Source organism: Triturus cristatus, chromosome 3_1 (genome assembly GCF_964204655.1).
Source record: "Triturus cristatus chromosome 3_1, aTriCri1.1, whole genome shotgun sequence".
Lineage (NCBI taxonomy): Eukaryota > Metazoa > Chordata > Amphibia > Caudata > Salamandridae > Triturus > Triturus cristatus.
The window spans coordinates 205,281,901-205,306,526 of record NC_140583.1 but is presented as its reverse complement, the minus strand read 5'-3'; the positions used below and the strand labels follow the sequence as shown (position 1 = coordinate 205,306,526).

Genomic DNA, 24,626 nt, shown 5'->3' with positions numbered 1-24,626 from the left:
TAGACTGTTCCCATGAAGCACAAGGTCAAGACTGATTTGCATATGGCTGGGTCTAAACTGGGGAGGCATGGTGAGCAAAAGAATGATTTTAACCCAGATCTCTTGATTGGGGGTGAATGTTTGATTTGCTCTACATTCCGTCCATCGTCTGTGTTTTTTGCTTTCTCGCCCTAAGTGCTCTGGGTGTGCCCAGACGTGGGTCCCAAGCTCACTATGCTACTGGATTCAAGCTAGCTTGGCTGATGAGGGGTGATGCCCCAAAACCGGTCCCAGGATGCTAGATTCCGGTCCAGGGATGACCTGACTTGGCAGTTCTGGCTGTACTGTTCCCATGAGGCACAGGGTCAAGACTGATTTGCATATGGCTGGGTCTAAACTGGGGTGGCTTGGTGAGCAAAAGAACGATGGATTCAACCCAGATCTCTTGACTGGGGGTGAATGTTTGATTTGCTCTGCATTCTGTCCATCATCTGTGTCTTTTGCTTTCTCGACCTAAGTGTGCTGGGTATGCCCAGACGTGGGTCCCGGGCTCACTGTGCCACTGGATTCAAGCTTTCCTGGCTGATGAGTGGTGATGCCCCAAAACCGGTCCCAGGATGCTTGTTACCAGTCCAGGGAGGGGCTCACTGTGCCACTGGATTCAAGCTATCCTGGCTGATGAGTGGTGATGTGCCGAAACCTGTCCCAGAATGCTTGTTCCGGTCCAGGGAGGACCTGGCTTAGCAGTTCAGGCTGGACTGTTCCCATGAGGCACAGGGTGAAGACAGATTTGCTCTGCATTCCATTCATCATCTATATGTGTTTTGTTTTTGTGTCTATGGTCACTGTAGTGCTATGGAATGGCAATCTGGGTGTACCTGGTGTGCTACGTGCTCTCAGTCAGTGGTATGTCGGTCATCTCCTTTGGCTATCTCCCCTAACTCTGGTCAGAGACTGCTTCCAGAACACTGCCAGCCACGGGGTTTGCTCCTCACACCCATACAGTGTCTGGCATTCACCGCGGGGGCCGCCCGCCCGCCCCCGGCTCGCCATGGAGGCTGCCACTCACCAGATGCTCCATGTTCTGGGCCTCTGATATCACCGCTTCTCCTCCCCGCCACTCAGGAGCGTACCACCGGGTGTCGCTTGCCAGGCGCTCAAAGTCTTCGGCCTCCGGTAACTCTGCCTCTCTTTCACACCACCCAGCAGTGCTCCGTGAGTGGCCACTCACCAGGAGCTCGATGATCCGGGCCTCTTGCAGCTCTGCTTTTCCGCTCCAGTTCCCTGGGGCTCTGTCAGCGTGGCCGCACAATGATCACGGCTCACATCTTGTGTTAGTCGTCCAGCCCCGGCGGTCCCTCTCCACCAAAGGTTCAGGCTTTCCGTCGCATTGTGGGCACTTTTGAAGCTGAAACAGGGGTTGCATAAAAGTGTCAACAGTCACAATATCATCGGTCCTTGGATGGCTGCAATTTAGATTAATATAATGCTGGATATTAGGCCACTTGCCGGGGAGCTACTCTACACATCTTCACTGCATCTTGCTTGACCACGCCCCTGTGAAGGCTGTTTCTTGATAAGAAGCTGTTGTATTTGTGACATTATTATTAAGTGAAGCTGATTAATTTTGCCTTGGGAATCTGATATGAGATATGTCAGGAAGTCTTGAGTTAACATAGTCACTGAGTTTTCTTTTAGTAAGTGTTTGCAATGCGCGTTGGGATTTTCCCTAATGTAGCAGAAACTCAACAGTGCTAAGCCAAAACAGAAGAAAGGTGGCAGCTTGGGAATGACCACATCTTGTTAAGGTGGCGTGTGCTTTCCATGCCTGAACATTCAAGGGAGTAAACAATGCAGCTGAGCATGCTTGAAACAGTGTGGATACTTCGAATGAGTAAGAAGAAAGAGGTGAAAATGGAATGCAGTGGGAAATATTGTCCCAATTTGGGGAACTTCCTGTTTTTTTCTCTCACCTTAGACCCACACCACTGTAGTTAGTGCAGCTGCTTTCATGCAGACTGACACCATCATTGGCACTACATGGAGGGCACCACCTATTTTCTGGAAGAAGGAAGCTGAAAGGTGACGGGCCATGCCTGCCAATATGGGTGTTACTATTCATAAGTCCTAAAGGGGCTCATCCCCCATATCCTTCATTTCTCACTAGCTGCTCGCAGCCAAACTGAAAAATCTGAAATGATAGCTCTAATTCTTCCAGTCAGGAAGTGAATTGGTATCAGACTCCAGTTGAAAATTCATACAAAAATGAGGATGAATATGGCTTCTTGGTTAACATATTTCTCAAACACTCAGAGACATAACACGGTACCCCGCATTGCATGGGTTGGGGGGTAGGCGACCTCCTGGCCATGAGTCGACCATCAATCATCTGTCCTCTTCATCTGATTGACTGAGACAGGGTTTGTTACGCTACTGATTATCCCATATTGACTTATACTAGCTTTCCTCCTAAACCTATTGTAAATTTCATGGTTGCTCAATAGTTTGTACATGATTAAAAGTCCCTATGTTTCCTTCGGACTTTTAAAGTTTTGGTATAAAGTCTCCACAGGGGCACCATGAAGAAACGGCTGTCTTGACATTACAAAACAAGCATTTACAATGCAATGGTCTCGGCATTGTTAAAGTTAGAGCTATTGGCATTGCTCATTACATTATTTTTGTTTATGTTTTTGTTTTTAAAACATTTAAAGAAACAGCATTGTTATTTACAATGTCAATAGCTTAATCACTCTCAAATGCGAGACCTATTGCATTTTCACTCACACACAGAGCCACACACACAAAGCCACCCACACACACAGAGCCACCCACCCAGAGACACTCACACAGAGCAACCCACACACAAATAGAGCCACCCACAGAGCCACCTCCACACACAGAGTTACCCACACACAGACAGAGCCACCACGCATAGAGCCACCTACAAAAAAAGCCACCCACACAGAGCCACACACACAGAGCCACCCACACACACATAGAGCCTCCCACACACACACAGAGCCTCCCCCACACACACAGAGCCACCCACACACACAGAGCCACCCACACACACACATAGCCACCCACACACACACAGAGCCACACACACAGAGCCACACACACAGCCACACACACAGAGTCACACATACATACACAGAGCCAAATACACACACACACAGCCACACACACACACAGAGCCACACACCCACATACAGAACCACACACACTCATAGAGAGACACACACACACACATAGATCTAGACACATACACATTGATCTTGGGAGCCAAAGCAGAAGTGGCACCCACTTCACCTCCTGTTCAAATGTTAACTGGCCTCTTTGTTGCTTATGGCTGTACTCGCGTGTTAAACTGGTACTAATGGTGTAAAACCTTTGTCCATGCAGTATTAACATGACAAACTAATTAAGCAATACCATCACAAAATGTACTGCATTATGATGCATAATGTGCTTTGTAGTCCCCCATAATTTAGTCAATCCTACAACATAATTGGCTCCTTTCCTGTTGCATAATTCAAATGGCTTTGCAGGTACCATATTGCACCAACATCACTACGAGATTAATGGGGAGCCTTAACCGTCCCAAATGTAATGTTAAGTACGTGACATGCGACTGCCATACTTAAATAAATACATTCTCGCATGAACAAACCTAAGGGGCACACACCACAGCAGGCCCAAGTCTGAATAATCACTAAGCTACGTGCACTATGTACAGCAGCGCCACATGCACTACTCGCACAGAAAAGAACTTTCCTCTGTCCAACACATGAATCTGATCCCACTTCTTGCACCCAGCGAGACTTCTCCTCATGCCTTACATCCAAGAACCACATAAAACACAAAGCCCGGAGCCTGCCCCAGAACCCTTAAGTCGGCTGAGAACCGCAAAAGAAAGAGTTAGGAGTACATATGGTAATACGACCTATCTCGAGACCAACACCTTCCACACAGCAAACCAAACCCAACATACACAAGGTTCCCAATCTCCAAAGAACCCCCGAGACCACAACTTACAACACCCCACAGCATTCTTACGCAGTTTCTGCTCCTTTCACCAGGTCACACCTTAAGCGTTCGCCTCCTCAACACCCACAATGTTCCAGCAAGCATGAAGACCCTAAACAGCAACACTCCAAGCTCCGTACTCGCTGCTAACAGTAAGTACACCAAGTTTACACTGATCAGTCTGCTAAACACGTCTCAACGCCCGTCAGCCGGCACCAGGGGCCGCGTCCTCTCCGGAACACCCACTTTAACAATCACACCCAACACAAGCTAGAGGCGGGTTTCACTCGGTGCCGATGGAGAAGCACGAACACGCGCAATTGTGCAAACACAATTACTTTGTGCAAGCATTACAGCACACACACACACCACAGCCTCCAAGCATTACAGCCACACGCACACACCACAGCCTCCAAGCATCCACACGCACACACCACAGCCTCCAAGCATCCACACGCACAGACCACAGCCTCCAAGCATTACAGCCACATGCACAAACCACAGCCTCCAAGCATCCACGCGCACACACCACAGCCTCCAAGCATCCACACGCACACACCACAGTTTCTGTCTTGGTATCCCTGGTTCCTGGAGAGGATTGGATCCAGCAGGGTTGCGGCCTCGGCTTCTGTTCGGCGCCCTTGCTCGGCAGCAGCAAAGGGGCCGGAGTCCAGGGCATCCAAAGTGAGGCTTTCAAGCCCAGGTTGGAAGTCAAAAGCAGCATTTCCAAACACACTTCAATGAAAGACGGCTACGATTTCTAATACAGCATTATTTAAATGATTATTATTGGCTCTGTTACGGAGCTCTCAACACAAACTAAAGTGTTGCTGCTAAAGATCAGGAATTTAGTTGCTGACTCACCTGGGCATCCTCCAAAATAAATTGACGCCGGGACCCCGAGGGTCTCACTTAACCCGGACAGGAGCGTAGGGTGGGGGGAAGAGCCCAGGAGAAGGGAGGGGCCGAGAGTATGCAGCAGCGCTGAGGCTTGAGAGGGCGAGGGGACAATTCACCCAAGCGGCAGGCCGCAGATTCTCCCGGAGCAGGCCCATCCGTCAGAGCTGCGCATCACGTTACGGGGTAGCTTCTGCCCACCATGAACACCACCATCTTTAGCCCGAGGAGAGGGAGCGAGCGCCAGGGGGAGGAGAGCGAACAGCGCCAGCCAGAGAGGACAGGGGGAGGAGACCAGAGCAGCAGCCGGACACAGGAGGACCGAGGGAGCCGAGAGCAGGGGGAAGGGACGAGCACCAGCCGGGCCGTGTACGGGGTACCATGGTGGACGGGGATGACGCCATGAACACCACCATCTTTCTCCGAGGTCAAGCAGAAATGCCTCGGGGAAACTCAGCGTCATTTTCGGATTCGGGGGCGTGTTTTTCTTTCTCTCCTCTTCCCATTGGCTGGAATGTTTACATTCCAGAGGAGAGAAAGAAACTAAAAAACACACCCCCCAATCCCAAAAAGACGGGGCTTAAATGGACAGACTCCCCTCTCCTCCAATGGCTGGCCTCCGTTTAGGAAGCCAGCCAATGGAGAAGAGGGGCGGGTTCAAGCCCCATACAAAGAAACGTAAGATCTCGCCGGCGAGACTGCGCAAGCGTAGCCTACGCAGGCCGAGACCTAAAAAGAGCCTGTTGAGAGAAGTTACCGGAAGCTTCACATATCCTTTTACGATCAAAAAGATTTTGTTTATGCTCTGTTACTGGTTGCTGTGTGTGACATATCAAGATTTGAGAATGAGAATCCTGAGAAGTCAAATCGCAACGAGCGAGCGAAGAGACAAGAGGGAGTTGTTTACATAAAGACGGACGGGCTGCAGTTGAATATTTTCCAACAGTATTGGAACATAATATGAAATGACTGAATTTTGTCTCAATAAAAACATCTTCTGATGTAACAACACCTAAACAGATTAAGGGAACAGCCACAAGCACTTGGTTCGCCCCCAGCTATGCCAATTTGGCTATGGGCTGGTGAGAGGAACGAGTGTCCATGGACCCTGCGATGGAGGAACAATTGAACATGGAGATATTATTGCTTAGTTACATCAACTGTGTTTTTCTTATATGGGATGGGGCTATGAACGAGGTTGTGGATTTCAGCCAAGTGTTTGAATAAAAACAATATGAATTTAAAATTCACCATGACAGCAAGTTACAAAGAAATTACTTTCCTCAATATTCATGTGGAAGTTTCTGACTTCAAGTTGGTAACATCTTTATTTAGAAAAGAGATGGGAGGGAACACCACACTAAACACTTCCTCTCACCAGAGATATCACCAATTGGTTCATCTATTGAGAGACATGTACCCTCAAAAAGAAACTGTGTTTGGAATCTTAATATTTTCTCCACTAGGGCTAATGTTAAATTAGGACATTGCCTGAGAGTATGCCCACTTGGGCATCAATGAATTGTGCAAGAACATCTCAGTGACTCAATTTTGTATTGGGAACATTTGAGGTTATGGACTTACATGGGTTTAAGAGACGAGCTTCAACTGGTCACTTGTAAATGATTAGTGGCCTTACAGAACCTTATATACATGTTTCTTTTTTAGTGCAATTTGTTAGAGTATGAAAAAGGAAAAACGTCTATCACTAGTATTATTATTATTATTTTTGCTGTCTTGTGTACAGTATGACAATTAGATTAATTCAATGATACACATGCAGTGTTTCTTCTATGTCTTTTTAACTTGTGAACACGAGTGCACTTTTATCCTTTAAAAATCAAGTGCAAGAAGGTCACGCTCACCTGTGAACAAGGCTTGTTGTTTGGAGCTGAAATGCATTGAGTCCCATTGTGCCAAATAAAATATTTGTATTTCAACAAATCTTACATATCATATATACACACAACCTATATTTTCTTATAATGCAAGCAATTAGCCCTCCGCCGACTTACCTGAAATCACCGGGAGAACTGGCCATTCTAAGGCAAGAGTGATTTAGTGCTTTAAATGCTTTTCTACTTGCCAGAGATGGGTGTAGTTTCAAACCTGACTGAAAAAGATGGTTACTTGAACATTCATTGGGTTTGAAAGGTCAGGAAAATGTTGAACACTTAGTTAACGTTTTGCACAGTGGTATTTATAATAGATGAAAGGCGCTTATGGTGAGTACACCTGATATCAGTAAGCTTCATAAATCAGTGACGGTTGAACACTTACTTGTTTTTCTCCCAGAAGACGAAGATTAACAACTTACTGAGTATGAAGAGGCTATTAACCCTTTCGCTGCTCGGTCTCCCCTCCCCCCCCATGCTAAGCCTTCTTTTTTTTTAGCTATTTGGGTAGTTCGAGCTCAGGCCCCTGCAACTTTTTTTCCACATAAGGTATCCACGCCAAATTTGTGCCCTTTTCTTCCAACATCATAGGGATTTTGAAGGTACCCAGGGTTTGTGGATTCCCCTTGAGGAGACCCAGAATAAGACAAAAAACTGCAAAATGTTGTTTGTTTTTGGAAAAATGGGGAAAAAGTGCTGCATAAGAAAGCGTCTGGTGTTTCCCCTGCAAAATTGTATCAACAAAGAACTTGTGGTGCTGAAATCCTCATCTTCCCAGCTTTCAGCGTAGAGCAGACATTTGTCGGAAAAACCAAACTTTTTTTACATAGTTTTGGCATTTTACTGGGATATAGCCTGTTTTTGCTCCTTTTTGTGCTTTCAACCTCCTTCCAGTTAGTCGTAGAAAGGGGTGTGAAAGCAATAGTGGATCCCGGAAGGCTATACATTTCTGAAAAGTTTACAAAATTCTGAATTCAGCAAGGGGTCATTTGTGTAGATCATTCAAGGTTTTTTAATAGAAACTAACAGTGGAAAATAAGAAAAATTGAAAATGAGTTGAAAAAACCAGCCATTTGTGCCAATATTTTCACCTGTAACTTCTTTTAAGTATGACACATGTTTGAAAGCAATATACCGTTACATCCGCTAGACCCTTCTGGTTGGGATATATAGGCCTTGTAGGTTCACCAAAAACCAGAGGAACCCAGAGCCAAACACTGAGCAGCATCTTGCAGTGTTTTTTTATTGTGTACCGGGTATGTAGCAATTAACTTGGTAAAATATAAAGAGTGAAAAATAGGTATCAAAGACACCTATGTATTTCCGAAATGGGAACACAATATAGAGTTTAGAAACAGTAGCTATTTGCACATCTCCAAAATTGTGGTTACCCATACTAGCCTGTGAATTGTAAGAACATTTTCAAAGTGACTTCTTTTTTTCACATTGTCTTACATTAGGAATGCCTAAATGCATATAGGTAATAACAGTTGCTCTACAATTCTGAGTTCCTCTAAGTCTCCCGATAAAAATGGTACCTGACTTGTGTGGATAGGCTAAGTGCCCGAGACAGGAAACGGCCCAAAACACAACGTGGACACACCATATTTTTACAGTGAAAACTGACCCTTTTTTGCAAAGTGCCTAGCTGTGGATTTTGAACCCTAGCTCTGCCGGCACCTAGGGAAACTTAGCAAACCTATACGTTTTTGAAAACTAGACATCCAGAGAAATCCAGGAAGGGGTGACTTGTGTGGCTCTCAACAGGTTCTGTTACCCAGAATCCCCTGCAAACCTCAAACTTTGTAAATAAACACATTTTCCTCACATTCCTGTATGGAAAGTTCTAGAATCTGTGTGGATCCTCGAAATTCCACCCACCCTGTGTTCCCCAAAGTCTTCCGATAAAAATGGTACCTCGCTTGTGTGGGTAGGCCTAGTGCCCACAACAGGAAATTGCCCAAAACACAATGTGGACACACCACATTTCTACAGTAAAAACTGACCTTTTTTGGCAAAGTGCCTAGCTGTAGATTTTGAACCTTAGCTCTGCCAGCACCTAAGGAAACCTAGCAAACCTATACATTTATTAAATCTAGATACCCAGGGAAATCCAGGAGGGGGTACCTTGTGTGGTTCTCACCAGGTTCTGTTACCCAGAATCCCATGCAAACCTCATACTTTGTCCAAAAACACATTCTCCTCACATTCCTGTGATGGAAAGTTCTGGAATCTGCATGGGTCCACAAAATTCCACCCTCCCCGCATTCCCCAAAGTCTTCTGATAAAAATGGCACTCGCATGGGTGGGCCAAGTACCCGCGACAGGCAAGGGCCCAAAACGTATTACAAAACAACCTAATTTGGCAATGGGGGTCACCTGGGCTTTTGGCCTGGGCTCGGCGGCCATCTAGGGAAACCTACCAAACCCACACAGTTCTGAAAACTAGACACCCGGGGGAGTCCAGGGAGGTATGGCTTGCGTGGACTCCCCAAAGTTTTACCACCCAGAATCCCCTGTAAACCTCAAAGTTAGCTGAAAAAATCACTTTTTTCTCACATTTCTGTGTGGGAAAGTTGTGGGATCACCGGGCTGACACCAATTTCCTACCACCCAGCGTTCCCCCAGGTCTCCTGATAAAAATGATATCTCACTCGTGTGGGTGGCCCAAGTACCCGCTACAGGCAAGGGCACAAAACATATTGAGGAGACATCAAAATTAAGTATCAAATACGACCTGGTTTTGCAAGGGGGGTCACCTGAGTTTTGGCCACGGGCTCGATGGCCATCTAGGGAAACCTACCAAACCCACACATTTCTGAAAACTAGACACCAGGGGGATTCCAGGGAGGTATGGCTTGTGTGAACCCCCCCAACGTTTTCCTACCCAGAATCCCCTGCAAACCTCAAATTTAGCTGAAAAATCACTTTTTTCTCAAAGTTCTGTGGGGGGAAGCTGTGGGATCTCGGGACTGACACACATTTCAACAATTCACCCCTCCTAGAATGATCCTCAAGCCTGGATCCACTAGGGAGGGGTACCATTGGAAATGGGAGATTCTCCCCTTTCCAACGATACCTCTCCTGACTTTCTACGTGCTCAGGGGGTTGAGCAAGTAGAAAGCGAAACTGAAATTACATCAGCGCGATGTGCGCGCTGATCGTCATTTCAGGGAAACCAAACAAACAGCCTCGAGAGCTGGGGAAGCTCTTCCCCAGCTCCCAAGAATGTTGGAGGGAAAAAGAAATCCCTCTGGTGCCCGCACCAGAGGGATTTCAGATGCCATGTGCGAGGACAGCCGGGAGCCATCCTGCGAACACAAGCACTATGGTGCAGGATGGCTCCCGCCTGTCCTAAGCATGGAAAGGGTTAAAAGACTAGAAAAGCATTTTTCTAAACTGACAAATTTAGTAATCAAAAGCATAAGTTCTTTTCGAGACAACAGTTTGCTACTGAAACTGTTGTGGCCTTACTGTGAGTTTTAGCATCAACATGTGAATTTCACTAAATTACAGATCAATTTATCAGAAATCAATTGGTTACAAGATGTCTCAATAAAAAATACAATATAGACTGCTAACTTGTAAGAAATCATCTCTAGAGTAAATAATCAAAACTGGCAACAGTATACAGGACTCTAGAACGTCAGTCAGAATTTTAAACAAGGAAACTGAGAGTGTAGTATGTGTAGTAAAGGGCAAAAACTTCAAAAGGCTTAATCCTGTGCAGAAAAAGAAAAAAACCAAAGGACCCTGTTTCCAATGGTGATCAACATTTGACTTAGGCTCTTTTAGACAGTATCCTGCAATTGGTAAACAGTGTATTAAGTGTGGTACCACTTGCCATTTTGCCAGAGTTTGTAGGATGAGTAATAAGTCATCTGGTGTTAACACTGTTACTGAAGATAATGACTGGTAACATAGAAAATTTAGTACTATACATACGAGTGCCTGAGGATGATTTTCCAAAATTAAAAGTGCCTATTGAAAATTTTTGTGTAGATGATTTGTGGATACCTTTGTTGACAGATTCCTGATAAAAAATTACCATTATTTCCAGGAACACATTAGAACAAAAGAAATTTCAAAACGTATTATGCCCTCCTAATGTAACTCCTTAAGGTTATGATGGTATGAAGATTGATTTGCAAGGGTATTTTGAACCTGCAATTAAATATATGGGATGAAAAGATCTAGGAAAAGTTCTGGTTCTGTCATTCTTGGTTGGCATCATCACTGATGTTTGGGCATAACACTTAAACTTGGATGTCTTTGAAATATTTTGGGAGCTAATGATGTAAATATAGTAATGGAAATGTAGCTGATTTGAAATGTATCTTAGTCAAACAAATCTGAGGTATTTGAAGAAAAGCTTGGAAGAATTCAACGCTTTGAACGTGTAATTTTTCTGAAAGAGGGAAGCATACCAGTGAAACATAAATTGAGGTATGTGGCCAAGACTGTTAGGGAAAGACTGGAGAAACATGTTCAGTAATTGTGCTCTGTAGGTGTCATTGAGTCCACAGAATCTTCTTTGTTGCTGCCAACTGTGGTTGCACAGAAAAAAACAGTGGGTTAAGAATGTGCATTGACCTTAGAAGCATCAACAAGGTAATTTTTGGTAGATGGTTATCCCTTGCTTAAAACTAATGTGATGATTGTTATATTGGCTGGGGCAAATATTTTTTCTATACTAAATATGGGTTCAGTATATCATCAAGTAGTCTTGGCTAAAGAGTCTAGGCGTCTCACAGCTTTTGTCACTCCTTTTGGAGTATCTCAATACTGCAGGATGCCTTTTAGACTTTCGCAGCTGCAGTATTTCAACGTGTCATCAGCAATGTATTGAAAGGACTTTCTGGAGTGTTAGTATTTCAGGATGAAGTGCTTGCATTTGGGAAACGTTTTTGAGTAACAGACAGAAAGTACTTGATGCACTCAGGCTTAAGGGACTAAAATTAAGATGAGGCAAATATGTATTTGAGGTACAAGAAGTAGAGTTTCAGGACATGTTGTTTTAGGCAAGGGTATTGCTCCACATCCTGGGTTACCGAAGGCTATAGAAGTAGCACCAATTCCAGGAAATCGTGAGCAACTCCAGTTGTTTATGGGGGTGAGCAAGTATTATGCCAAATTTATTGAAAATGATGCAACAAAAGCTGAACCACTACACTCGGTACTTAAGAAGAATGGGAGTTTAGTGTGGGATAAGGAAAAGAAATTAGCTTTCAAGAAGTTAAAGACACAATTGATCATTGCTCCCTTTTTGAGTCAATTTTCCCTGGTAAAAACCATCATGCATTGCAGTTGATGGCAATGGTATGTGTTTGGAGGCAGTACTGTCTTAACAGTCAGGAACAAACTTACTCAGTCATTGAGGGAGAAATTCTTGCTTGTACTTGAGCTGTTGAGCATTTTAAGGCTTATGTTTAGGGAACCAAGTGTCTGTTACCTTCTGATCACAAGTCTCTGCTTCCATCTTGAACAGCACACTTGTACATTCAAACAAAGCCACAGTCAGACCAGTCAAATTGAGTGTTAAACTTTGATATCACCATTTCAATGTTGAGTATATCCCTGATGGAAGAAACAAGACAGCTGATATCCTCTCTCGTCTTCCACATCCTTGTTATGACATGGAAGGAACAAGCTATAAAGAGCAACAGGATGTTGATAGTTTAGTGGCTGGAGTGTTCTGGAAGAAGTGTGATGAAAAAGGTGTGAATGAAGAAAGTTGGCAGAAAGCTCTTGGCGATGATCCATTGTTAAATAAGACTATGGAGTATTCCATTCAGGGGTGGCCATTGGAGGGGAGTCTTCTTATAGAAGTACAATTATACAGTAAAGTTCAGACTGAGTTATGTGTAAAAGATGGATTGTTTTTTTAATAGTGACAAACTTGTTCCACCTTACATGATCAGGAATACCTTACTTGAGTTTAGTAATTGAGGTCATTTGTGGGGCTGGAGGCAAGATGGCGGTCGACAAGTCGGTTGGTTGAGCAAGCTCCAGCACTCACCCTGAGTAGCACTCCCTCCCCATCCAATGCTCTGTTGTGATATGTAGTGGTGAAGGAAGCAAATACCTGGACTTTGTGGGCATGATTTGCCGCTGGCTGTTGTGGCACGTAGAGCTACCGGCACCTTCGCGTCTGGTCCCGCTGAATCCTGTGTCCCGGGCAGCCGTGCAGGTCTCCCGGCTCTGTCAGGTTACTCCGATGGCACTGAAAGCAAGCAGGAAAGGAGTCAAAACTCGCGGGCTGTAAGCTGCTGCAGGCAGCCCCACGAAATCAACAGGGGGCCTGGAAAAATCCACCAGGCAAACAGTCTCCTCTATGTTGAAAGCTCAGCGTCAGAAATCTAACAATAACGAGGATGGTAAAGAGGATAAACTGTTGCTGGTCAATTCCCCGGAAAAAACTACGGCACCCACAACTTTGCTCATAATGAGCGAGAGGCATAAAGCTCCGGGGATGGAAAATACAAAGTATCGCATCTGCAGCGGTAGGTCTTAGTAAGGATTGCAATTGTCTGATACAATGTCTACCGGTTTATGGTATAATGCCTGCTTGCTCTGATGTTAATTACAATGCTTCTGCGACTTTTGTCGAGAGGGAGTCCGGTGGAGTCAGTGAGGCCATGGGGCTTCAGGAACAATGCCATATGGGTAATGTAGTTTGTGTTAATACTGCACAGAATGACTTGCCCGGAACATTAAAACAAAATTTAAACGGCAAGGCTATACAGCATCATATCCAGCCTACTCCTGACCAACAAGATTTAGAGCTCGGTGCTTCCTGTGCCAGAATAGATGGAGATTTCGGGGATTTTTTTTTCCAATGTCTGATCCATCTATTTCCTCAGGGGATGAGAGCCCTGGGGGGAATGGGGGGAAGACAAGAGCGATCTTAGTGGTCCCAGCCCGGAGTTTGAGGAGGGGGAGCTTACCTCTCAAATGGGGGGAACAGTTTGAAAGAAAAAATCTGACTCTTATGCCCTGGATAAAATCTCGGACCAAGGTGGGTCAATGGTCTGGGACTACTCCTCCACTCAGAATCTGAGCGAAAGCAGAAAGGCAGTAGTAGGAGATCTAAACCAAACCCAAGCTCAAAATCAAAACATGTCTGAAGAAGTAACTCTTGCCACTATTTATCAAAGTATTTTAGCTCATAGGGAGGAAACTCGGGCCGAGAGTGCACGTATCCAGGAAGGCTACCGAAAAGTGCAGAACGCAATTCTAAGGGTGGCCAAGACATGTTCAGACATTGCTACAAGAATGGGAGAAGCAGAAACGAGAATCTCTGTAGTAGAGGATGATCTAGTAGTACAAAAGGCTCGTACTCAGTCTCTGGAAGCACAAAGGGCAGACGCAACTTGGAAACCGATGGATTTGGAGAATCGGGCAAGAAGAAATAACTTACGAATATTGGGTATTCCGGAAGGCAAGGAAGATAAAGACACTTATCAGTTCGTCATTGAATTGTTCAACGAAGCATTCCCGGATTTGAAACAATGAGATTGGAAAATCGAGCTCCAGAGAGCCCACCGTTTCCCTTTCAATCAGCATAAGAAGAACAGCCAAGCAGTAGAAAAACCACGAGCCATTTGGATCTGCCTCAACAATTTCTTGGCTCGAGAAGCCCTATATGATCTTGCACGGCCAGATAGGAAACGGAAGGGAAAAGGGTGCGAATTTTTTGTAAGACCTGATTACTGTCAAGGAACAGTAGAAAAGAGATGGCAGCTCCGCCAATTAATTCCATGCTTTCAAGAGAAAGGGGCTCAAGTGTTTTTGTTAAACCCCGCAAAGCTTAAGGTGGTCGTTAATGGTGCTGCTAAATTCTTTACATCCGAAGTACAGGCAAAAGAATTTCTGCATACATTGAAGGGAAGTTAGAATATAGCTATGGTCAGCTGCACTGATGCATTGATGCGGGGATGGTTTATTATTTGCTCTTTTTTCTCGCTTCTCTCTTATCATTGACCAATGGGAGGGGGTTATTGGGGGAGAGAGAGGGGGGTGTAGCTTGCTTTCCATCACTAAGGGCCTACGGTCCTTGTGCCTCATGTGGTGGGTGGAAAGGGAGGGTCTGGTTGGGGGGGTGGGGATGTTGGGGTTGGTGTGGGTGGGAGGAGGAGAGGGGTGTGGGGGAGGGGCTCTGTTTATGTTTCTTTGACAAATTTTTTAGGAATGGAATACGGATTGGTGAAGTTGAAATATATTTTTTTGAAATGGACAAAGCTTTTTTTCCTCTGTGTGATATGGATTGTAGAGACCTTTGATTATAAGGATGACGGGTAGGCTACGAATCTGCTCAGTTAACATTTGAGGTCTTAATGATAGGAGAAAACGTGGGATGTTGGCAAAACAACTACGGTTTATGTGTATTGATGTGCTATGCCTTCATGAGACACACATACAATGGAATAATCGTAGATGGCTGGGGGACCTTGGCCTTGACACACTAACTTGCACTCGGCAAAGCACACATATTAGGGGGGTGGCTATATAAGCTAGGAATGGAGTATGCCTATGTAAACAGAATAAGGCAGACAATATGGGTCGTTGGGTGATTGCGGAAATTATAGTAAATAATTCAGCCTTGACTTTGTGTTCCATCTATGGGGCTAATTTAGATGATCCTGAGATATTGAAGTTTTTTAAGTGTAGATCTTGCCCTATGGCCATGCCCCTTAATACTGTGCGGGGATTTTAATATTCATTTAGATAGCCAATATGACTTATATGATATGTCCACATATAAAGGCAAGAAAGTCAGAGTTTTTAGAGCCCTTCAAGGGCTGGTAACTGAACATGGACTATCTGATAGCTGGCATAAACTTAAGTCACCCGACCCAGGATTTACTTTTTATTCCGACCCCATAATAAATATGTTAGGTTAGATTATTTTTTTCTTTCAACTCAATTAGTAGGTACATGTAATATCGAGGTCTTCCCCAGAGTGATATCTGATCACAACCCACTGATAATGGAGATCCCTATGCAGGGGGTTGGTAAGGTACGGCAGCCATGGACATTTGAAAGAAAACTCCTGTTGGATAAGGCATATTGCTCTCACTTGGCCAAATGGATTGTTGAGTTTTTTTCTATTAATCGGAATACAGCATCAGCCTGCGTAGTATGGGATGCATTCAAGGCGGCTGTTCAAGGAGAAACCTTGAGCTTCTCTATTGCACGCCAATAAATAATACGGGGGGAGATCCAAAACTGGGTGGAATTACTAAGGAAAGAAGAATGTGATTTAATAAGTAAAATCCTGCAGGGGACAAGTATAGAGGATTGCCAGCAACAGATTGCTATAATAAAGAATAAAATTCATGGGCATATCAGCATGGAGATTGCAGCTAGATACACTCAACAGAAGGCAGAGGCATATGAGTTGGGTGAAAATACTGGTAGAGTCTTAGCCAAGCGAATCCAACAACGAGAGGTCACCAACCAAATTCTTAAAATCCATGATCATGAAGGGCAGGTTCAGGAGACCCCAGCAGGAATCCTAAGGGTTTTTCAAAATTTCTATAAGCAATTATATTCACAGGACTCCGCGGAGACAGAGAATGATTCTCTCGAAGAATTCTTAAGTGAGATAGAAACGCTAAAGGTGACTCAGGATCAAAAGGATGTATTGGAAACTCAATTTATGTGGGAAGCCAGAACTGTGTGCGAGGGAATACCGTGAAGCTGCTGGTGCCCTCCCCTTCTCATTTGTAGCCTTACCGCTGTCTGCCTGGGCTCCTCTCGCCGCCACTTCATCTCGCGGCCCCACAGAGGGGGAACTACCGCTCCCAGGTGCCCAAGCGGTTCGTGACGCCTACCACGCGCCCGGAGGCGCTTAAAAGTCTGCTGCTCCCTCGGTGGAGCGGGAAGCCAGAACTGTGTGCGAGGGAATACCGTGAAGCTGCTGGTGCCCTCCCCTTCTCATTTGTAGCCTTACCGCTGTCTGCCTGGGCTCCTCTCGCCGCCACTTCATCTCGCGGCCCCACAGAGGGGGAACTACCGCTCCCAGGTGCCCAAGCGGTTCGTGACGCCTACCACGCGCCCGGAGGTGCTTAAAAGTCTGCTGCTCCCTCGGTGGAGCGGGAAGCCAGAACTGTGTGCGAGGGAATACCGTGAAGCTGCTGGTGCCCTCCCCTTCTCATTTGTAGCCTTACCGCTGTCTGCCTGGGCTCCTCTCGCCGCCACTTCATCTCGCGGCCCCACAGAGGGGGAACTACCGCTCCCAGGTGCCCAAGCGGTTCGTGACGCCTACCACGCGCCCGGAGGCGCTTAAAAGTCTGCTGCTCCCTCGGTGGAGCGGGAAGCCAGAACTGTGTGCGAGGGAATACCGTGAAGCTGCTGGTGCCCTCCCCTTTTCATTTGTAGCCTTACCGCTGTCTGCCTGGGCTCCTCTCGCCGCCACTTCATCTCGCGGCCCCACAGAGGGGGAACTACCGCTCCCAGGTGCCCAAGCGGTTCGTGACGCCTACCACGCGCCCGGAGGCGCTTAAAAGTCTGCTGCTCCCTCCGCATCGCGGGACGCGCGCGGGCGGGCGCCGGGCTAAGCCCGGGCAAAGGGCGGGCCCTCTTAGGCCCTCAGAGGCCGAGTGAGGCTGGGCTGGGACCCTTCTCTTTGGCGTGTGATTTTGGGACACCATCTGTCACCCGAGAACGGACTGTATGAAATGGGTAATACTGTGTCAACTTTTCTGTTATTATTGAAGTGGTGATTTCAGGGGGCTGGTTGTGTTTCCCGCGGCTCGCTATTGTATACTATCATAGTAGAAAATGAACCCTAAAACATGCAAAAGGACCGTGGGTTTGGGGACTCTTGATAGCTACCTGAAACATGCTGAATCTGCTATTGTTAAAGAAATTGCGTCAGTGGAGCGTAGATTATCACTTGAACCACCTAGGCTAGCTGCGTCTCGTACCCCTCCCACGACCATTGCTGTTGATGCACCCCCCGATGATGCCAACTCTTGTATGTCCCAAAATGGGTCAGAAACCGTGGAGACTTCTATAGTTACACCTGCCTTGTTACCCAATTTGAGTCCTGCCCCCTCTCCTGTGGCTGTCAGAACTAGACAATCAAGAGGCATTTCAAATCAGCCATCTAATGGGGGCACAATCATGGCAGGTAAAAGAAAGGCTAATAACTCCTTGGGAGCACGGAAACAGGCAAAAATCCCCAGAAAGAGCAATCTCGCTCAGGGGTTGCCTCAGGTTAATCCTTGTGTTCCCCATTTAGCTGGTGAGTCAACGCGTGGGGAAATTAATAACTGTACAACTCAGGGCCCCGATATTGGCAATAAAAGTATAGGGCTAGAAATAGCGACAATCATCGATGCCCGTCTTAAGTTACTAACTGTACCGCTAATGGCTACTTTGAAACGAATAGAGGATCGTATCACTAAAATCGAGTTACACCTTCAAACTAAGGTTTTAAACGTTGAGCCAAGCTCCGCGATAGTTGACTCTCTAATCGCGTGTACAACTACAGTTGATAACATGCTGGATTCTATGATCACTATACATCAGCAACCAACATTTCCCTGCACTACCCCAGCTATAGGTTCTACTACCATATCCCGACCTCCAATTGCTGCAGAAATAGCTCAGGGTAGGGAAACACATAAGCAGAACCCAAGGGGGAGGATCTCTTCTCCGGATCGGCCCCTAGGGAGGGACTCGACACTACACTTACCTCCAGAGGCCTGCCCCTACTCTATCATTTTAGCCAACGTCCCAAAGCTTGTGGATGGGAATAGGGAACACTGGTCTTCATTAAAAAACAAAGCCCTCCACTACCTATCGAATAAAACTGTTTTGGGGCAACATTTACATAGTAATTTTTTGATGATAAGACGAGTACCTTGGGTGGGTAAGATTAACAAGTGTTTAGATGGTGACTGCATTGTCATAAGTTTTAGATCTCCCAGGTTGGTTGAGGACATTCTGAGGCAGGCAGGTTCTGCTAGAATTCATTATGATTATGTTAATGTCCTCCCTTTGGGTTTTTTCTATCCCCCAGCTTTTGACTCAAGGACGACCAATAACTTCCCAAAGAGTTGTGCCCCCCTTGATTATGTTGTCCCTATCTCTAATAGATACTCTGCCCTATCCACCTTGGATGACAATGAGTGACTAGGGCTGCAAGAATTAACTATAGTGCCTGAAACCCAGCCTGCAGTCCCAGATATGGTACCATTGATAGTCAATGGCCCTAGTCACGGACCCACGGGTCCTTTAACTAAATTGGTTTCCTGGAACATAGCTGGGCTGAGAAATAAGACAGATGACCCAGCCTGGAGAGATCTTATCTGCTCAGGCGAAGTAATCTGTCTCCAAGAGACTTGGGATACGGATAACACCCTGTGTATAGATGGATATAAAAGCTTCTTTGCATCTGCTGTACCGTCTAATATGGGGAGGGCTAAGGGGGGGTTGGTTACCTTGATCTCAGCTAGCATCTCTGGCTCGCTGACTCAACTTGACACAGGCTCATGTGACTGTTTGGCAGTTCAAATCGCCCTCAACGGGGGCAGTAATTTTTTAATTGTTAATTTTTATAACTCTTATCATAGAGATACCACGGTTGATCATCTCACCGCATTACATTGTTTTTTGGTTAAATTTAGGGAGAAAACTGAGATAACTTGTCCTATTATTATCATGGGCGATTTTAATATCCATAGATGTCCAGAGAAATGTCCTTTGGCGGATCCATTAGGCCCAATAGAATCACGGGAGGCCCATTTTGAGCACTCATCTCAGGGTGCTCTTTTGGAAATAATTCTTGCTGACCATGGTTTGCTACTCCCCGCCATGGTGGATGAGAATACCCCAACATTCAAAGGGAATGGGAAATACTCTGTGATTGACTATATTTTCATCAGTTCAGTATTGAGGAACAGGACCATGGAATATTCAGCAGCCTGGACATATTTCAGTGACCATAATCCTGTGGTCCTCATTTTGTCTGATCTCTTTTCACAACCTGTTACAGCCGCTGATAGAACGGACAAATCTCACATTCGCCCCACAGATCAGGATCGCAGGATTAGATGGAACAAAGTTATTCCTGATGATTTTTTTGCCAATTTGAAAAAGAAGGTTGGCCCTGAGTTGACCATGTGCCTTGACCTAGAAGCAGGGAACGTGGAAGTACTAGGGGCGTATTCCGTAATCTGCTCCCAGATCTCAGCTGATCTTCGGTGTCCAGTTAAAACAATGGACAAGGCAGAGTTAGGTTGGTTTGACAAAAACTGTTCTTTGGCCAACAGAAAGCTGAGGGCGGCCTTGAGCAGTAACCCTCTGAATCGGTCTAACATAGCCCAACTCAGGAAAGAATATACTAAAACCCTGGCAACCAGGAAAAAGGAGATACGGGAGGACGCGTGGGAAGAACTTTCTTCCGTTGACGTCCTTCGCAACAGTGCAAAGTTCTGGTCTGTCGTCAATAAACCTTTCTTTCGTGATCCCTGTAATAATCAATTAGATTGCGGTATCGGGGTACACCAGTGGTACTCTCACTTCAAGTCAGTCTACGAAGTGGGTATGAATGGTGGATCAAATCCCCCTCTTCCCACTGTAAAACAATATACTTTATTCGTAACCAAGGGCGAGGTGGCTGAGGCCATCGGCAAGATGACGAGCAATAAGGCTCCAGGACCCGATGGCGTCCCATCGGACCTTTTTAAATCAGACATTGAGACTTGGTCCACAGTTTTAACGAATATTTTTAACAGGGTCTGTGTCGCAGGCATTCCGGACACTTGGTCCGAGTCCGTGATCATACCTATTTTTAAAAAGGGTAATAGAGGGGACCCTAGTTGCTACCGCCCTATCTCACTCATTGATTCCGCAGTTAAAGTCCTGGGGCGAGTAGTCTTGGGTAAATTAACAGAATGGTTGGAGGATACCAACACCCTTTCGTGCCTACAATATGGGTTCCGTAAGGGCCGCGGCACCATAGACCAAAGCTTGAACCTTTACCTTTTAATAGGCAAATACACTATAGCTAAGAAAGGGACGTTATACCTGGCCTTTATGGACTTATCCTCGGCCTTTGACCGAGTGAACCGGTCGAAACAGTGGGAACTCCTCCTCAAGCAGGGAGTAGATGAAAACCTTGTCTATTTCTTAGCAGATCTTCATAGAGATCTCTCTGCCACTGTTAGATTCGACCGATTGGGTAACTGCACTGGCAAGATTGGAATCTCTAATGGTGTCAGGCAGGGCTGTATCTTAGCCCCCCTGCTTTTTACACTTTATATTAACGACCTAGCCACTGCCTTAACAGAGTCTTGTAAGGATATTCCTAGGGCTGGGAAGTACTAAATCCCAGCATTATTATATGCAGACGATGCTGCACTGTTAGCGCGTACAGCAGTAGGGCTTCAAAGTCTTTTAGATACATTTGCTGATTTTATGAAAAGACTTGATTTAAGCGTGAATTTCGCCAAATCTCATGTTATGACTGTAGGTTGTAAACCCAAGAAAACTAAGACTATGCTTTGTGAGGGCCATGTCTTATCTAGAATCACAAGCTTCCCATATTTGGAGGTTATTTTTGATGATAAGTCATCCTGGGCCCCTCAATTAGCTGCAAAACGAAATGCCTTTGCCAGATCTATCATAGGCGTGTTGGACTTTGCTCGCAAACTGGGGGTGAAACCCATGCAAGCTATATTGAACATTTATGCAGCTAAATGTATCTCTATAGCTACGTATGGTGCGGACCTGTGGGGATTTAAAAATGTGAAGGAACTTCAGGTGGTAGAGGACAAGTTCCTAAAAACCATTCTATCACTTCCCCAGGCAACCTCTGGTTATATTGTACATCAAGAATGTGGGGTTGGTTATTTAACTGACCGGATAGCATTAGCCCCCCTATTAAAATGGTTATCAATCTGGCTAAATCCGGAACTTGAGCTAAATCGTGAAATTATAATAGATTGCTTATCGCTCGAGTTCGGAAAGGCTATTCCGTGGTTGCGCTATGTTAAGAACCTAAGTGACGAAATAGGTCGCCCAGACATATTCGATAATCCCAATAATTTATCAAAGGGAGACTTTAAATGGGTAAAAGATACACACAAGCTTAGAACTACTTTAGCCAGAGAAGAAAAGGAGCTAATAAAACCTACAGTAAAGGCCCATCAGTTATTAATAACTACAGGCAGCATTGAACCCTACTTGACCATAGTGAATAACATGAATCATCGCTTTTTATTGACAAGGTTTAGACTGAACAAATACCATCTTTTGCTCACTGATTCTGCTGGTTGGATGAAGGATAGGGACCTGGAGATCTGTTCTTGTGACAGATTCTCCCTCAAGGATACTGTCCACTTTATTTTCTTTTGTAAACATTTGTCCCCTCTCCGCAAAAAATTCATCATCCCTCTCATTAAGAACAAAGGATTCAGACAAGTCAAACCTGCTCTTTTGTATCTCCAGCTGCTAGGTACTACTTGGGAGATTTTCAATATAGCAAATTTTTTGGCTATCGCGATGAGATTAAGGAAAAAAATCAAGTGGACATAGTGTTTAAAATTAACTGTGATTTGTGATTAAACTCGACCTAGTCTTATTTTAATGAAGTGTTTTAAAATCATGTGTACATGCTTATTTTAAATGTTATTTATTGTATTTATTGTGATGTTTTGCACTTTTATGGTTCTTGATATGAGCCGAATAAAGTAATTTTGACTGACTGACTGAGACCCCAGCAGGAATCCTAAGGGTTTTTCAAAATTTCTATAAGCAATTATATTCACAGGACTCCGCGGAGACGGAGAATGATTCTCTCGAAGAATTCTTAAGTGAGATAGAAACGCTAAAGGTGACTCAGGATCAAAAGGATGTATTGGAAACTCAATTTATGTGGGAAGAAATTGAGCTTGCTTTGACATCCCTAGCTCTAGGGAAAGCAGTAGCTCCCGACGGCATCCCGCTGGAATTTTATCGAGTATTTCGACAAGAGCTTAAGCATGACATTACATATCTACTCAAACATGCACGTAACAACCATCAGACTCCTGATTCTTGGCGGATGACCACTATTAGTGTTTTTTTTAAAAAGGGCAAACCTGAGTTAAATCCTGCTTCCTATAGGCCAATAACGCTTATCAATAGCAACAGTAAAATATATTCGAAATTACTGGCAACCAGGCTAGGAAAAGTAATAACTCCCTTGGTCTCTCAATACCAACGCAGATTTATTCCAGGAAGGGATACGACGGACCATGTCCGCCGGGTGATTGCCCTTCTTGATTGGGCTCAGGCCACAAGGTCACCGCTGGGAGTTCTCCTCTTGGGATGCCGAAAAAACGTTCGACAGGGTCTCCTGGCAGTTCCTCTGGTCTGTTTTAAGTTGGAAGGGCCTGGGCATAAGTTTCGTACGGGCGGTCAAAGTGATGTATACATACCCTGAAGCTGTGATTCGGATAGCAGGACAGGAATCAGCAACATTCATCATAAGTAGAGGCACAAGGCAGGGGTGTCCTTGTTCAACCCTCCGTTTTGCCCTATATATTATATCGACCCCTTCTTAAAGAAACTAGAGACCAACATTCACATTAAAGCAATTGAGACTGGGGGGGCAAAATACAGAGCATTGGCCTACGCCGATGACATCGCGGTCCTCACAAGCGATGTAGATTCTGCCTTCCCAATCGTTAAAGACTTAGCAGATCTGTTTAGTGCCCTATCTGGGTACAAACTAAATGTTGATAAAACCCTAATTTTATGCTCAGGCATGACATGCCCTCCTGATTTTCCAGTCGTGACAGAGGCCACTTATTTGGGCATCACAATCACCGCCCAGATAGATAAGATTCCCGATTTGAATTTATGCTCTCTAATTGAATAAGAAACTGGAGAGGCTGGATCATCTACACTTATCTTTGACTGGGCGGAGTAACGTTTTAAAGATGCTGATTTTACTAAAATTCCTATATCTGTTTAGGACTATACCACTCGAGTATTCTTTTGAAAATAGAAAGGGTATGCTCTAGGTTCCTATGGGGATATCGTAGATCTAGAAGAGCGGCCAAGTGGCTGATTCTCCCCAAACAACGGGGGGGCTTGGCCATTCAGAACTTCCTACTCTATTATTGGGCTGCAATTCTTCAACATATGGCTATACTACTTGTTGGTTCCAAAGCTGATATACCAATGGCGTGCCACCCATCTATCTATGAATTTGGATTGGGGAATCAAGCTAAGGGGCTTCTTGTTTCAATTTTTGAACCCAGCTACTATAAAAATACAAGATTTAAAATCTTGAAAGCAGCGTTTAAGGAATGGAGACAGGTCCAATGAAAATTAAAGATAGCAAACCTAAATGCTTATACCCCCATGGTGACCACACCTTTTTTACCACCAATTTTTCGGGACCATGTTACATCTGTGTGGGGTAATAAGGGTATTCATACACTGGGAGATCTTTATCGGAACGGCCAAATGACATCTTTTGCAATTTTACAGGAAGGGTATGGGCTGAGCAGGGGTGATTTTTAAAAATTTGTACAAATTCGAAGTTTCTTGGGGAAAGGACCCCATCGACAGGCTCCCAATTTTGAAAAAATACTCTTGTGCGAACTGGTTCAGAAAAGGGACCGTTTGGGAAAGCTATATATCAAATTGCTTGAGTCTTTTCCAAATGATTTACTGATCCAAACAGAAAAGTGGGCTAAACGGCTGGGGGAGGATGAATTGGATATTGAAGACTCCATATCCCTAGCAAATCAGATATTGATTATGGGTAGTGTAAGGAGTCAACATTTTATGTCAATATTTGATTTATATTATACTCCA

General features: G+C 45.0%; 1 long non-coding RNA gene across 1 annotated transcript in view; it reads right to left on the bottom strand.

Annotated features, from left to right (window-relative positions):
* Window positions 1-24,626, bottom strand: part of LOC146859920 (uncharacterized) — a 101,843-nt gene that overhangs the window by 57,107 nt on the left and 20,110 nt on the right. The window contains exon 3 of the long non-coding RNA XR_014978739.1: window positions 12,889-13,026. This is a non-coding gene — a long non-coding RNA (uncharacterized LOC146859920). The remainder of the gene's footprint in view (window positions 1-12,888; window positions 13,027-24,626) is intronic.